At 40.4% G+C, this 13,635-nt stretch overlaps 1 long non-coding RNA gene across 1 annotated transcript in view; it reads left to right on the forward strand.

Moving 5' to 3' along the window:
- LOC127484906 (uncharacterized) overlaps positions 1-13,635 on the forward strand; it is a 58,536-nt gene that overhangs the window by 10,459 nt on the left and 34,442 nt on the right. The gene's annotated exons all lie outside the window — the stretch shown is intronic.

Here is a 13,635-nt window from a genome sequence, read left to right on the forward strand (position 1 = left end):
TCTCAAATAAATAAAATAAATCTTTAAAATAAAGACTTATTGATTGATTTAAAAGTCTGAGTTACATAGAGAGTGGGAGAGCAATAGATTGATCTTCCATCTGCTGGTTCACTCCCCAGATGGCCACAACAGCCAGGGTTGGCCAGTCTGAAGCCAGGAATTAGAAGCTTCATATCTTCATCCATGTGGAGCATCTGGGACACAAGCTGGTGCCTATCTGGGATGCCAGCAACTCAGACAGAGGCTTTACCCACTGTACCACTATGCCAGCCCTGAAAACAAAATGTTGGTACTAAAATGAAAGCAGATTCCTCCCAGACATATGCCTTTGTGCGTCTGAAACAGCAGTGACTCTTTAAAGTTTACAATGAACCAGTCATGACAAGTCACCATGATTTATCTCAAGCCAGACTCTCTTCCTTTGATTCTCATGGAATATAAAAAGTTAAAGCTTATATATTAGATACCAACAAAGGCTAGAAAAACAAGACTTTCACCTTATAGTTAATATTTTTTAGTTTACATTTTTCTGATTGTAAATGTTACACAAATTCATCTTGGAAGATTGACAAAATAGAATGTATACTCTTTGACCCACTAATTCTAGTTCTAGAAATCTGTTCTTGCACGTGGGCTCAATGATTTATGTTGTTCATGAATGTTCACCATGGCATTGTTTGTAACAAAATATTAGAAATAATATATATGTCCATCAAAAGGGGAGTAGTTTAATTTCAGTATCTCCACACTATGGAATCTATACAGCTGCTAAAAGAATGTTAATCTATATAAACCCATGTGGAATGGCTTCCAACACAAATTTTTTTAAGGATTAATTGTATTTTTACCATTACCAAACATTGCTCATTCTGTGAATAGACTGAGTCAATTTTTGGCAAAATATGTTGTGTTGATCCAGAATGGAGGAGAGAAATTTAAGAAAGCTTACAGAGTAAATGCAGTCCCAATATGGTAGATCTTTTTTCTTTATCCAGGTAAGCTTCCACTTTCTGCCTTCTGTTTGCTGCAGTGGATAGTTGGAATGCACTACTTTAATATTTTTTTTTTTTGACAGGCAGAGTGGACAGTGAGAGAGAGAGAGAGGTCTTCCTTTTGCCGTTGGTTCACCCTCCAATGGCCGCCACGGCCGGCGCGCTGTGGCCGGTGCACCCCACTGATCAGAAGGCAGGAGCCAGGTACTTATCCTGGTCTCCCATGGGGTGCAGGGCCCAAGGACTTGGGCCATCCTCCACTGCACTCCCGGGCCACAGCAGAGAGCTGGCCTGGAAGAGGGGCAACCAGGACCGAATCCAGCGCCCCCACCGGGACTAGAACCTGGTGTGCTGGCGCCGCAAGGCAGAGGATTAGCCTAGTGAGCTGCGGCGCCGGCCTAGTATTTTTTTTTATCAAAGTAGTAAATGATGTTTACTTGTGTACATACATACATCATTTAAAAACTCAAATTATGCCAAAATGCTTATAATGCAAAATATCAGTCTCCTGACACATCCCCTCTATGTCTGTTCCTCAGAGATGACATATTTCTTGTCTTTCTTCACATTTTAATGAGATAATAAATTCACGTGATTAAAAAATCAGAAGTACATTAAAAAATATGTTGGGGCCAGCGCTGTGGTGCAGTGGGTTAACACCCTGGCCTGAAATGCTGGCATCCCATATGGGTGCCAGTTCTAGTCCCGGCTGCTCCTCTTCCCATCCAGCTCTCTGCTGTGGCCTGGGATAGCAGTAGAAGATGGCTCAAGTCCTTGGGTCCCTGCACCCGCGTGGGAGACCTGGAGGAAGCTTCTGGCTTCTGGTTTTGGATCAGCGCAGCTCTGGCCATTGCAGCCATCTGGGGAGTGAACCAGTGGATGGAAGATCTCTCTCTCTGTCTCTACCTCTCTCTGTAACTCTGTCTTTCAAAAAAAAAAAATATATGTTGACAAGCCTCATTCCCTTTTTCCTTCCACTCCATTTTATCTGTTGTTTTTTTTTTTTTTTGTATATTCTAATATTTATGCAAATACACGAGGGTCCTTAAAATTTCCTAGAAGAATAAAATTAAAAGATAAGTTTGGGAGCAGCTATTTAGCCTGGTATTTAACATGCTTGTATCCCATATTGGAGTGCCTGGGTTTGTTCCTTCCTCTGACTCCTGACTCCAATTTGCCACCAGTGTAGACCCCGGGAGGCTGTGGTGGTGGCACAAGTAACAGTTCCCACCATACACATGGTGGACTTAGTAGATTGTGTCTCGAGCTCCTGACTCCAGCCCTGGCCCAGGCCCAGCCGAGGTAGGCATGCGGGGAGTAACCAGGGAATAAGAGCTCCCTGTCTCTCACTCTGTCTGCTTCTCAAATTAATTAAAAAATTAAAAACCATATGTTGATTTTGGCACAAAAACTGTTGAAATCGACGCCTATTTGTACATTCTCTCTTCCTTTGTTATACAAAAGTAGAGTGATCTAAACCGTGTTCTGTATTTAAAATTTAACAATATATCTTCAGATCAGTATGTATGGCGCTTCCTTATTTTTAACAGCCACATAATAGTTCACTGGGTAGGTGAACCACAATTTATTTAACCAGGTCCTAAATGACGGACACTTGGATTATTTTCAGGCTTTTAATTGGTATAGAATTTTCTAAAAATAAAGTCATAGAGTTGGCAATATTTTGAACTATGACTTTGTCCATTTACTTAAAAAATGCTTTTAGGAAGAAAGTAGGGGAGCAAGTAACTCCAAATCAGAAGTAAACCAGTTCTCTTTAATAACCGAACACAATCTAACTTTTATCCCACAAGGTTTTTCAGAAGTAATCTTGGGCTCCATAGGAAAGGCAACCCTCACACCGATAAGTAAACAAACTTCAAGACTGATAATGGGACCAGAGCTGTGGCACAGAGGGTTAACACTCTGGCCTGGGGCGCTGGCATCCCATATGGGTGCTGGTTTGAGACCCATGGCTGCTCCACTTCCTCTCCAGCTCTCTGCTATGGCCTGGTAAGGCAGTGGAGGATGGCCCAAGTCCTTGGGCCCCTGCACCCACGTGGGAGACCCAGAAGAATCTCCTGGATCCTGGCTTCAGATCGGCGCAGCTCCGGCCGTTGCAGCCAATTGGGGAGTGAACCAGTGGATGGAAGACCTCTCTCTCTCTGTCTCTCTCTCTCTCTCTCTGCCTCTCCTCTCTGTGTAACTCTGACTTTCCAATAAATACTGAATTATAAGAATTCTTTCTAAACTATGCATGAAAGTTCTTTGTTAGATACATGGTTTGCAAGTATCTTCTACCTTAACTATGGCTTGCCTATCCTGTGTTGTTTTTTTTAAAGGCAGAGTTACACAGAGAGAGGGAGAGATGGTGGGGGGTGGGGAGAGCCAGAGAGGGAGCGGTCTTCCATCCACAGGTTTGCTCTCCAGATGGCTACAACAGCTAGGGCTGAGCCAGGCCAAAACAGGAACCCAGATCTTCATCCAAATCTCCCATGTGGTGGGGTAGGGATCCAAGCACTTGAGACATCTTCTGCTGCCTTCCCAGGTATGTTAGCAAGGAGCTGGATTGGAAGTGGAGCATCTGGGACCAGAACCTGCGCCCATATAGGATGCCGGGACTGCAGGCTGTGGCTTAACATACTACGCCACAGTATGGACCCCTCTGTTTTTTCTAGAGGTACAGCCCTTTACCCCACTCCCCAACATACATTTAATGGTATTTTCTACTAATGGAAACTTTTTCTTATTATAAAATAAATATACATTCTTTGTGAAAAATGAAATTTCAGATAAAAAGGCTAAACTAAAAAACCAGCATGATTCAACTCAGATATTATAACTGTATATTATTGTCTTTCAGGTATTTTGCTGTGTACATCCATATGTTTATTTTCTTTGGTACAAAGAACACCAGTGAGGAGATTGGTGATACTTTATTTTTTTTATTTAGTGAATGTAAATTTCCAAAGTACAGCTTATGGATTACAATGGCTTCCCCCCCCATAATTTCCCTCCCACTCGCACCCCTCCCATCTCCCGCTCCCTCTCCCCTTCCATTCACATCAAGATTCATTTTCAATTATCTTTGTATACAGAAGATCGATTTAGTATATATTAAGTAAAGATTTCATCAGTTTGCACCCACACAGAAACACAAAGTGTAAAATACTGTTTCAGTACTAGTTATAGCATTACTTCACATTGGACAACACTTTAAGGACAGATCCCACATGAGGAGTAAGTACACAGTGACTCCTGTGATTGGTGATACTTTAATAATGTTTGTAGATTAAATAATAGTGTTATATGAACTGTAATGTTCTGATTGTGACAATTCAACTGTAAGTATACAGGGGTACTTCAAGAAGTTAGTGGGAATGGAATTAAAGTAAGTTTACTTTGGTGAAAAATACTTAAAATCTATGCCTAGTTTTTTAATAAAACATTTTTATGAAGTTTTTGAAGATTCCTCTTATAAGAGAATATATTTTTAATTTATTTTTTAAAATGACTTATTTTTTGTTTGAGAAGCAGAATGAGAGAGAGAGAGAGAGAGAGAGTGAGAATGAGAGAGAGAGAGAAAGAGAGAGAGAGAGAGAGAGAATCTTCCATCCCTTGGTTTATACCCCAAATGTCTACAATAGCTGGGTCTGGGCCAGGCCAAAGCGAGGAGCCAGGAACTCCATCCTGGTCTCCCACATGGGCGGCAAGAGCCCAGACCACTTGGACCATCTTCCGCTGCCTCCGCAGGCACATTCGCGTGAAGCCAGAGCAGAAGCCGAGCAGCCGGCACTTGGACTGGTGCTCCAGTCTGGGATGCCAGCGGGAGCTTCACCTGCTACGCCACAATGCTAGCCCCAAAACTACTGACTTTTGATGAGAGAATATTGGATTTTGAGAAAGTCTAAATTATTCTTTTTGTCTTTCATGGCTATTGTTTCCTGTCTCCTATCTGAGGAATTCTTTGCTACCACCACATCATGAAAATATTGCCCCATGCTATCGTCTAAACACTTTGTAGTTTAGTGTCTGTGTTTAGAAAGATGATCTGTCTCAAATTAATATTTGTGCATGGTGAGCAGTGGGACTTGAGGTTAAATATTTGCATAGGTTTATTTTTCAGTGGTTCCAATACTTCGTTAGAAAAGACTTATGTTTTCCCAATTGCTTTGCTTTGTTGCCTTTATTGAAAATCAACTGACTGTATAAATATGAGCCAATGTTTGCACTCCTTATTTTAGTTCATCTATTTGATTATCCTTCCACCAATGCCACACAAATCAATGTTTTGATTGTTTTAAGCCTTGCAAACTTGAACGTGGTAAGCGTAAGACCCCACACTTACAGGTTGTTATTCTCCTGTAAGATTGAGCTGTTCTGTTTTTTGCACATTTACATACATTTTACAATTGGCTTGTCAAGTTCCACAAGAAAGCCTGCTGAGAGTTTGAAATTGCATTGAATGTAAAGTTCAATTTAGTGAAGAGTGACATTTTAAAAACATTGAGTCTTTCAGTCCATGCACATTAGCATATCTCTCCAATTTTTTAGGTATGTCATAACCACTCTCACCATTTTTGTGTAGATTTCAATGTGGAGACATTGAATCTTTTATTAGATTTACTCCTAAGTGTTTTGTGCTTTATAAAACTGCTATAAAGTTAGTTTTGAAAATTTCATTTTCCCATTATTTGCTACCAAGTTACTGAAGTAAATCGGTTTCTGTGTCGATCTTGCATCTTGAGGTGTTGGTAAATTCATTTATTAATTCTAGTTGTTGTTTTGTAAAAATCATGTCACATGTAAATAAGGACAGCTGTATTTCTTTTTTTGAATTGCCAGACCTTTCTTTCTTTGTCTTGCCTTATTGCAATGCCTAGAATCACCAGCACAATGTCAAATAGAGGGAGTGAGAGTAGATATCTTTGCTTTTTCCTGATCTTTATATGGAGGGAAATTGTTCAGTATTTAATCACAAAATATGATGTTAGATGTAGGTTTTTGGTAGACACGGTTTATCAAACTGAGCAAGATCACTTTTGTACCCGCAGTTTTGAAAATCATAAGTGGGTGTTACATTTTGTCAAATACTTCTTCTAAAACTTACAAAGTGTTCATATGTTTTTCACCCTTATTCTATTAATGTAGTAGAAAGCATGAATTCGTTCTTTACAAAATTTGATTACAAAATTTAATTTTCAAATGTACGGACAAGCTGAAAGCATTTTCAATGAGCCATATACCTACAACTAGATTCTACCATTAATCTTTTGCTATACTTGCTTCATGACACATGTATCCCTCTGTTATTCTACCACCCATTTTATACTTCCTATTTATTTCAAAGTAATTATATTTGTATGAATATTATAATCTGGTTTTCAACATTAAGTTACTTTTGTATAAATATTCCTGGGATAAACGTCATTTGGTAATGATGCATTTTTATATATTGCTAGTTTCGAGTTCCTAGTAATTATTGAAGGAGTTTTATATGTGTATTTGTAAGGGATATTGGCTTGAAATTTTCTCTTAATATCCTCATCTTGTTTTGGTGTCGTGATTAGGGAGGCCTTAAACAGTGTGTTTTATTAGTAGTATGTCTTCTCTAGTTTCATAGAATTGACCAGTGATGGCATCTGACCTTGGAGCCGTCTATGTCTTGAAATTTTTTATAACAAACTCAATTTTCTAATAGGTATAGGGACACTCATATTTAGTATGTCATATTGTAACAATTTTAATAAGAAACATTCTGTAAATTAGTTTCCTTTTTCACCACAATTTTTTAATTTATTGGCATAAAGTTTACCATGAATCTTATTTCCTTTTTTTAAAGATTTATTTTATTTATTTGAAAGGCAGAGTCACAGAGAGAGAGGGAGAGACAGAGAGAGAGGTCTTCCATCTGCTGGTTCACTCCCCAGATGGATGCGGAGTCCAGAGCTGAGCCTATCCGAAGCCAGGAGCCTGGAGCTAATTCTGGGTCTCCCACGTGGGTGCAGGGGCCCAAGGACTTGGGCCATCTTCTACTGCTTTCCCAGGCCCTAGCAGAGAGCTGGACTGGAAGTGGAGCAGCCGGGACTCAAACCAGTGCCCATATGAGATGCTGGCACTGCAAGCAGCGGCTTTACCTGCTGTGCCACAGCGTCGGCCCCTCTTCTTTTTTTTTTTTTTATTTTATTTTTTATTTTATTTTTTTTTATTTTTTTGACAGGCAGAGTGGACAGTGAGAGAGAGAGACAGAGAGAAAGGTCTTCCTTTTGCCGTTGGTTCACCCTCCAATGGCTGCCGCGGCCGGCGCGCTGCGGCCGGCGCACCGCGCTGATCCGATGGCAGGAGCCAGGAGCCAGGTGCTTTTCCTGGTCTCCCATGGGGTGCAGGGCCCAAGCACCTGGGCCATCCTCCACTGCACTCCCGGGCCACAGCAGAGGGCTGGCCTGGAAGAGGGGCAACCGGGACAGAATCCGGCGCCCCGACCGGGACTAGAACCCGGTGTGCCGGCGCCGCTAGGCGGAGGATTAGCCTATTGAGCCGCGGCGCCGGCACGGCCCCTCTTCTTTAATTTCTGATATTCGTAGGATCTGTAGGGATAACATATTTCACTACTTATATTGGGAATATGTATTTTAACTTCTTTTTTCTTTATCTGTTTTGTTATATGTTTATAGATTATAGTGCTTTATTCAAAGACCCATCTTTTGGCTTTGCTGATTCTCTTATTGCTCGCATGCTTTTTGCTACTTTGATTGTTGCTCTATCTCTCTTTAATGTGTCCTTCTTTTTCTAGTTTCTTTTTTTTTTAAGATTTATTTATTTGAAAGTCAGAGTTACACAGAAAGAGAGGCAGAGAGAGAGAGAGAGCGGTCTTCCATCTGATGGTTCACTCCCCAATTGGCTGGAACAGACAGAGCTGCAGCGATCTGAAGCCAGGAGCCAGGAGCTTCTTCTGGGTCTCCCACATGGGTGCAGGGGCCCAAGGACCTGGGCCATCTTCTACTGCTTTCCTGGGCCATAGCAGAGAGCTGGATCAGAAGTGGAGCAGCCGGGTCTTGAACTGGCGCCCGTATGGAATGCCGGTGCTTCAGGCCAGGGCGTTAACCTGCTGTGCCACAGTGCCAGCCCCTCTAGTTTCTTAAGATAGAAACTTATATCATGGCTGGCTTTTAAAGATTTATTTTAAGGCAGAGTTAGAGAGAGAAAGGGAAAGACAGAGAGCTCTTCCACCTGCTGATTCACCCCCTCAAATAGCCTGAACTGCCACCTAAGTCTCCCATGTGGGTGGCAGGGGTCCAAGACCTTGGGCCATGTTTTGCTGGTGCATTAGCAGGAAGGTGGATCAGAAGTGAAGCAGCCAGGACCTGAACAAGTGCCCATATGGAGTGCTGGCATTGCAGGCAGGGGTTTAGCCCAGTGCCACAACATTGGCCCCTATATCATGGTTTTTGATCATTGTTTCCTTTCCAATTTTTTACATATTTATTTTTATTTATCTGAAAGAAAGACATAGAGAGAGGGAGGGAAGGAGGGAAGAAGGGAGGGAGGGAGGGAGGGAGAGAGAGAGAGAGAGAGAGAGAATTGATTTTCCATCTGGTGGATCACTCTACAAAGTCTAGCCAGGGTTGGGCTAGACTGAAGCCAGGAGCCTGGGACCTTAACCCAGGTCTCCCTCATGGGTTTCAGGGACCCTAGTATTTGCTGCCTCCTAGGGTGCACATTAGTAAGATATTGGAATCAGAAGTGGAGCCAGGGCTTGAACCCAGGCAATCTGATATGGGATGTGGGTGTCCCATGTAGCATCTTAACTGCTGCTCCTAATGCCTGTCCCATATCATTACTTCTCTTCTAACATAAACATTTCAAATTGTAAATGTTACACTAAGTGAAAGCCAGGAATAAAATGACACATCTTGTGTTGTTTTGTAATGTACACATGAGGAAAATATGTAGAGAAATCAAAATAGGTTTGTGGTGGATTAGGCTTGGAGGTTGAGGTGAATGAGTTTGGGACTGCCAATAATAGGTACTAGGATTCTTTTTGAGATCATGAAAATGTTCTAAAATTACATTATGGTGATGATTCTGTAAGTTTATAATAAAACCACTGAGTTGTACAGGTGATGTTAGCAGGATGGCAGAACATGACGCCTGTACCCTTATCCCTACCCCAAGACACACAAATTCAAAAACAATACACAGATCAAGTCCCTTTGTGAGAAATTTGGAAATCAATGAAAAGACCTTTGCACCCCCTGGTGCACTTTCAAGTAATTGAGTGGAAACTTCCAGCAGGCCTGGACCATAAGACAGCACACTGACTTTTCTGGGGATGTCCAAGGGACTGGTTTCTGCCTTGCCTAAATCTGAACACTGGCAAAAAGGACCCCAGGTTGGGAGCCCCTAAGAACAAAAGCAATGGTTTGGTGTTGTATGCATACATTCACCAAACCCCCATTCCCACCCCTCGCATTAGGTGAGCACACACAAAGTGGGTGACAATCCTAAATTCCAACTTCTCCATGCGGAGGGAGAGTTGGACTGTTCATCCAACATTCTTAATTTTCGATGCTTGCTAGAGTGATTGGTTTGTCTCACCTGTCAGAAGCCTTGATGGACCTGGTATACCTTAGATGCATGATTGCCACTGAAGACAAAAGTGAAGGACTGAATTAGTTTGTACTAACTCACCAGAGTCCTTCCTCCCAGCTCAGCATGGCGTCATAGGAATAGCTACTAGCCCCTGGCTTATCCCTGTGGAGAGAAAGTCTCAAACATGCTCAACATTCAGATCATTCAGACGTTTTGGAGAGCTGGTTTCAACCTTTTTTTAAAGATTCACTTATTTTATATTTAAAAGGCAGAGCTACAGAGAGAGAAGGGGAGATAGAGATAGAGACAGAGACAGAGACAGAGAGAGAGAGAGAGAGAGAGAATGAGAGAGAATCTTCAATCTGGTTCACTTCCAATGGGCCATAACAGCCAGGACTGGGCCAGACCAAAGCCAGGAGTCAGGCGCTTCTTCCCGATCTCCCACATGATACAGGAGCCCAAGGGCTTGGGCCATCTTCTGGTGCTTTCTGAGGCACATTAGCAGGGAGCTGGATGGGAAGTGGAACAGCCAGGACTCGAACCAGTGCCCATGTGGGATGCTGGAGCTGCAGTCCAGGGCTTTAACTCACTGTCCCAAAGAGCCAGGCTCTGTAAATCACTTAATTCTTGTATAGAAGTTTAAAAATTACAAAAATTATAACTATAAATATATGTGAAGGGATTAATAAAAAGGTATAAATTGTGATATCAGTAACATAAAATGTAAGGGATATGTCAAGGTATTTTTGAACAAGAATGAAGTTAAATTGTTGCCAGTGAAATATGCTATTAAACTATAAATTGTTTTATGTAAGCCCCATGGTAACTACAAAGGAACTATCTACAAAAAGTGCACAAAAGAAAAAGGGAAAAGAATCAAAGTGCATCAGTACTGAAAAAATTAATGAAACACAAAAGAAGACAGCAAGAGATGAAAAGAGAAACAAAAGTCCCTAGAAAACAGAAAATAATTTTAAATATAGCCATAGTCCTTCTCTATCATTAATTATCTTAGATGTAAATGTATTAACATCCAAAATAAAAGACATAGAGTGGCTGTATTGATTATAAAATAAGACCTAACTATATATAATGACATTGAGACACTTTAGATTAAAATACACACATAGGTGGACAGTGAAGGGGTAGAAAGAGATATTTCATTTTATTGGCAACTAACAAGAGCAGAGCTGATATATATATATATATATATATATATGTCAGACAAAAATTGACTTTAAGTCAAAAATTATAATGAAAGATAAAGATAGACATTCTATAATGATAAAAGTGTCAGTTCATTGGGAGGCTATCACAATTATAAATATGCATGCATGCAGCAGGATTTCCTAACTATGTAAAACAAACTGAAGGGAGAAATAGACAGCAATAGAATAATAGTAGGAGGTTTCAATATGGCATTTTCAACAATGGCTATGTTAAGACAGGGAATCAATAACGAAGCATTGAGCTTGAACTACATCTTACACCAAGTGAACCCACCAGTCGTATACAGAACATTCTGTCCAGCAGCAGCAGAATAGACATTCTTCTCCAGTGCACAGAGTATATTCTCCAGGATAGATTATATGTTAAGCCACAAAATCAGTCCCACCAAATTTATGAAGGTTGAAGTCATATCAAGTATCTTTTCTCACCACAAAGATATGAAACTAGAAATCAGTAACAGGAAGAAAATTGGAAATATACAAATACATGGAAATTAACCACCAACATACGCCTGAACAACTAAAAGATCAAAGAAGAACTTAAAGGAGTAATCAAAATGCATTGATACAGATGAAAATGGAAGCAAAACATACCAAAGCTTATGAGATGCAGCAAAAATAGTTCTGAGAGGAAAGTTTATAGCGATAAGAGGAACTAAAGTTCTCAAATGAACAACCTAACATAAAAACATTGAAGAATTATAAAAAGAAGAATAAATAAGCCCAAAGTTAGCAAAAGAAAGAAAAAACAAAGACTAGATCAGAAATATATGAAATTTAGAATAAAAAAAATCAGTGATACTGTTAGTTATTTGAAATGTAAACAGAATTGAGAAGTCTTTAGGAAGGTTAAGAAAAAAAGAAGATTCAAATGAATAAAATCAAAGAAGGAAGAGGAGGCATGACAACTGATGCCACAGAAATAAAAGAGATAAGAAGTTATAAACAATTATATACCAACAAATCGATAACCTAGAAGAAATGGATAAATTACTAGTTATATACAACTTATTTATCAGAGTTTTCCAGAGAAAGAGAACCAACAGGAGATATGTACAATAGGAGGTGCATGTGCATGTGTGTGTGTGTGTGTATGTCTCACATATCTGTAATGAAGAGTTAGAGTACATGATTACGAAAGCATGGGATTCCCATCATGAGAAGTAGGCATTTGACCTATTGATTAAGACGCCAGTTAAGATGTCCACATTCCACATTGGAATGCCTGGATTCAACTCCCGGCTCTAGCCCCTGATTCCAGATTCCTGCTAATGTGGACCTTGGGAGATAGCAGTGATGGCTCAAGTAATTGGGCTTCTGTCACCCTCTGGGGAGACATGGATTGAATTCCCAGCTCCCAACTTTGCCAAGCCCAACTTCAACCACTGATGGCATTTGGTGAGTGAAAGAGCAGATGGAAGTGTGCTCTTTTTCTCTCTCTGCCTCTCAAATAAATGAATAAAAAATTTAAAAATGAATCCTCATGATATGCTATATGCAGACCCATGCTCAATAATTCTGGTGCTGTAAGTCCAGTCTCATTCCAAAGGCCTACAACCAAGGTAGCATTGTAGATTCCAGTTCAATGGCAGACCAGGGGGTCAGTTCAAAGAGGTGTGAAGAAAGAAATGAGAGAATTCCTCCTTCCTCCATCTCTGTGTTCTGTTTGGACCCAAGTGGATGATGCACACTCACATTGGGGAAGGTCATATACCTTACTAAATCCGCTGATTCAAATGCACACACCTACAGTAATGCTTAATCTGGACTCCTCATGTGCAGTCCTTCTCACAAATAAAATTAATCTTCAAAAGTCTATCCCTTGTCAACTTGACACCCATATATACCTCATTAAATAATACTAATCTCTAAATAAAGACAATAACAAATTCATAATTCACCTAATGTGATAAAACTATAATGCATATAACCAAAAATGAACTACTGCCTTCCCCAGGAGAGGATATAAAATCATTGAGTGATGTTTATTATTCTTGATATCCCATAACTTAAATACTAAGATGTGACTTTAACAATGATAAAATTTACTATAAAGATGGTACCTCTTATGTTACATGACTAGGGAATAAGAGAGAAAAGAAAACAAAGATAGATGATAGCTAGATAGATGATTTAAATAAATACAGAAATACATTCATAAGAAAATAAGGAGGAAATACTCATGACGACCACAGTCCCTGTTTCTGTAACTGATCACACGGTCATAGATGGTATTTATAACTACCTTCTTCTACCCATTCTCTTAGTACTTTTGTTTTCAGTAGGCACCTTAGCTGGTCATGGTTCTTTACGCAGCAGGATGACCATTTAGCAGTCCTACCCAGATTGGATTTTTATAGTTTTTCATTGAACATAGTCACAGGGTGTGGTAATACTAAGAGACACCCTGGGAGATCTTCTATAGTCTAGATATCCTGTTGTTTTTTTTTTTTTTAAGATTTATTTATTTATTTGAAAGAGTTACACAGAGAAAGAAGGAGAGACAGAGAAAGAGGTCTTTCATCCAGGAGATTCTTCCAGGTCTCCCACATGGGTGCAGGGGCCCAAGGACTTGCGCCACCTTCTATTGCTTTCTCGGGCCATAGCAGAGAGCTGGATCAGAAGTGGAGCAGCCGGGACTCAAACTGGCACCCATGTAGGATGCCAGCACTGCAGGCAGCAGCTTTACCTGCTATGCCACAGTGCCAGCCCCTAGATATCCTCTTTCTTACCTTCATTGTAGAGCAGTAGTTCAATTTTACCAAGGTGGGCAAGGTAGTCACCCCAGTCAGCACCATAACTCCATTCTTTGCTTATTGATT

The sequence above is a fragment of the Oryctolagus cuniculus genome, chromosome X (assembly GCF_051225735.1).
Source record: "Oryctolagus cuniculus isolate XC-2025 breed Fujian yellow rabbit chromosome X, ASM5122573v1, whole genome shotgun sequence".
Classification (NCBI taxonomy): Eukaryota; Metazoa; Chordata; class Mammalia; order Lagomorpha; family Leporidae; genus Oryctolagus; species Oryctolagus cuniculus.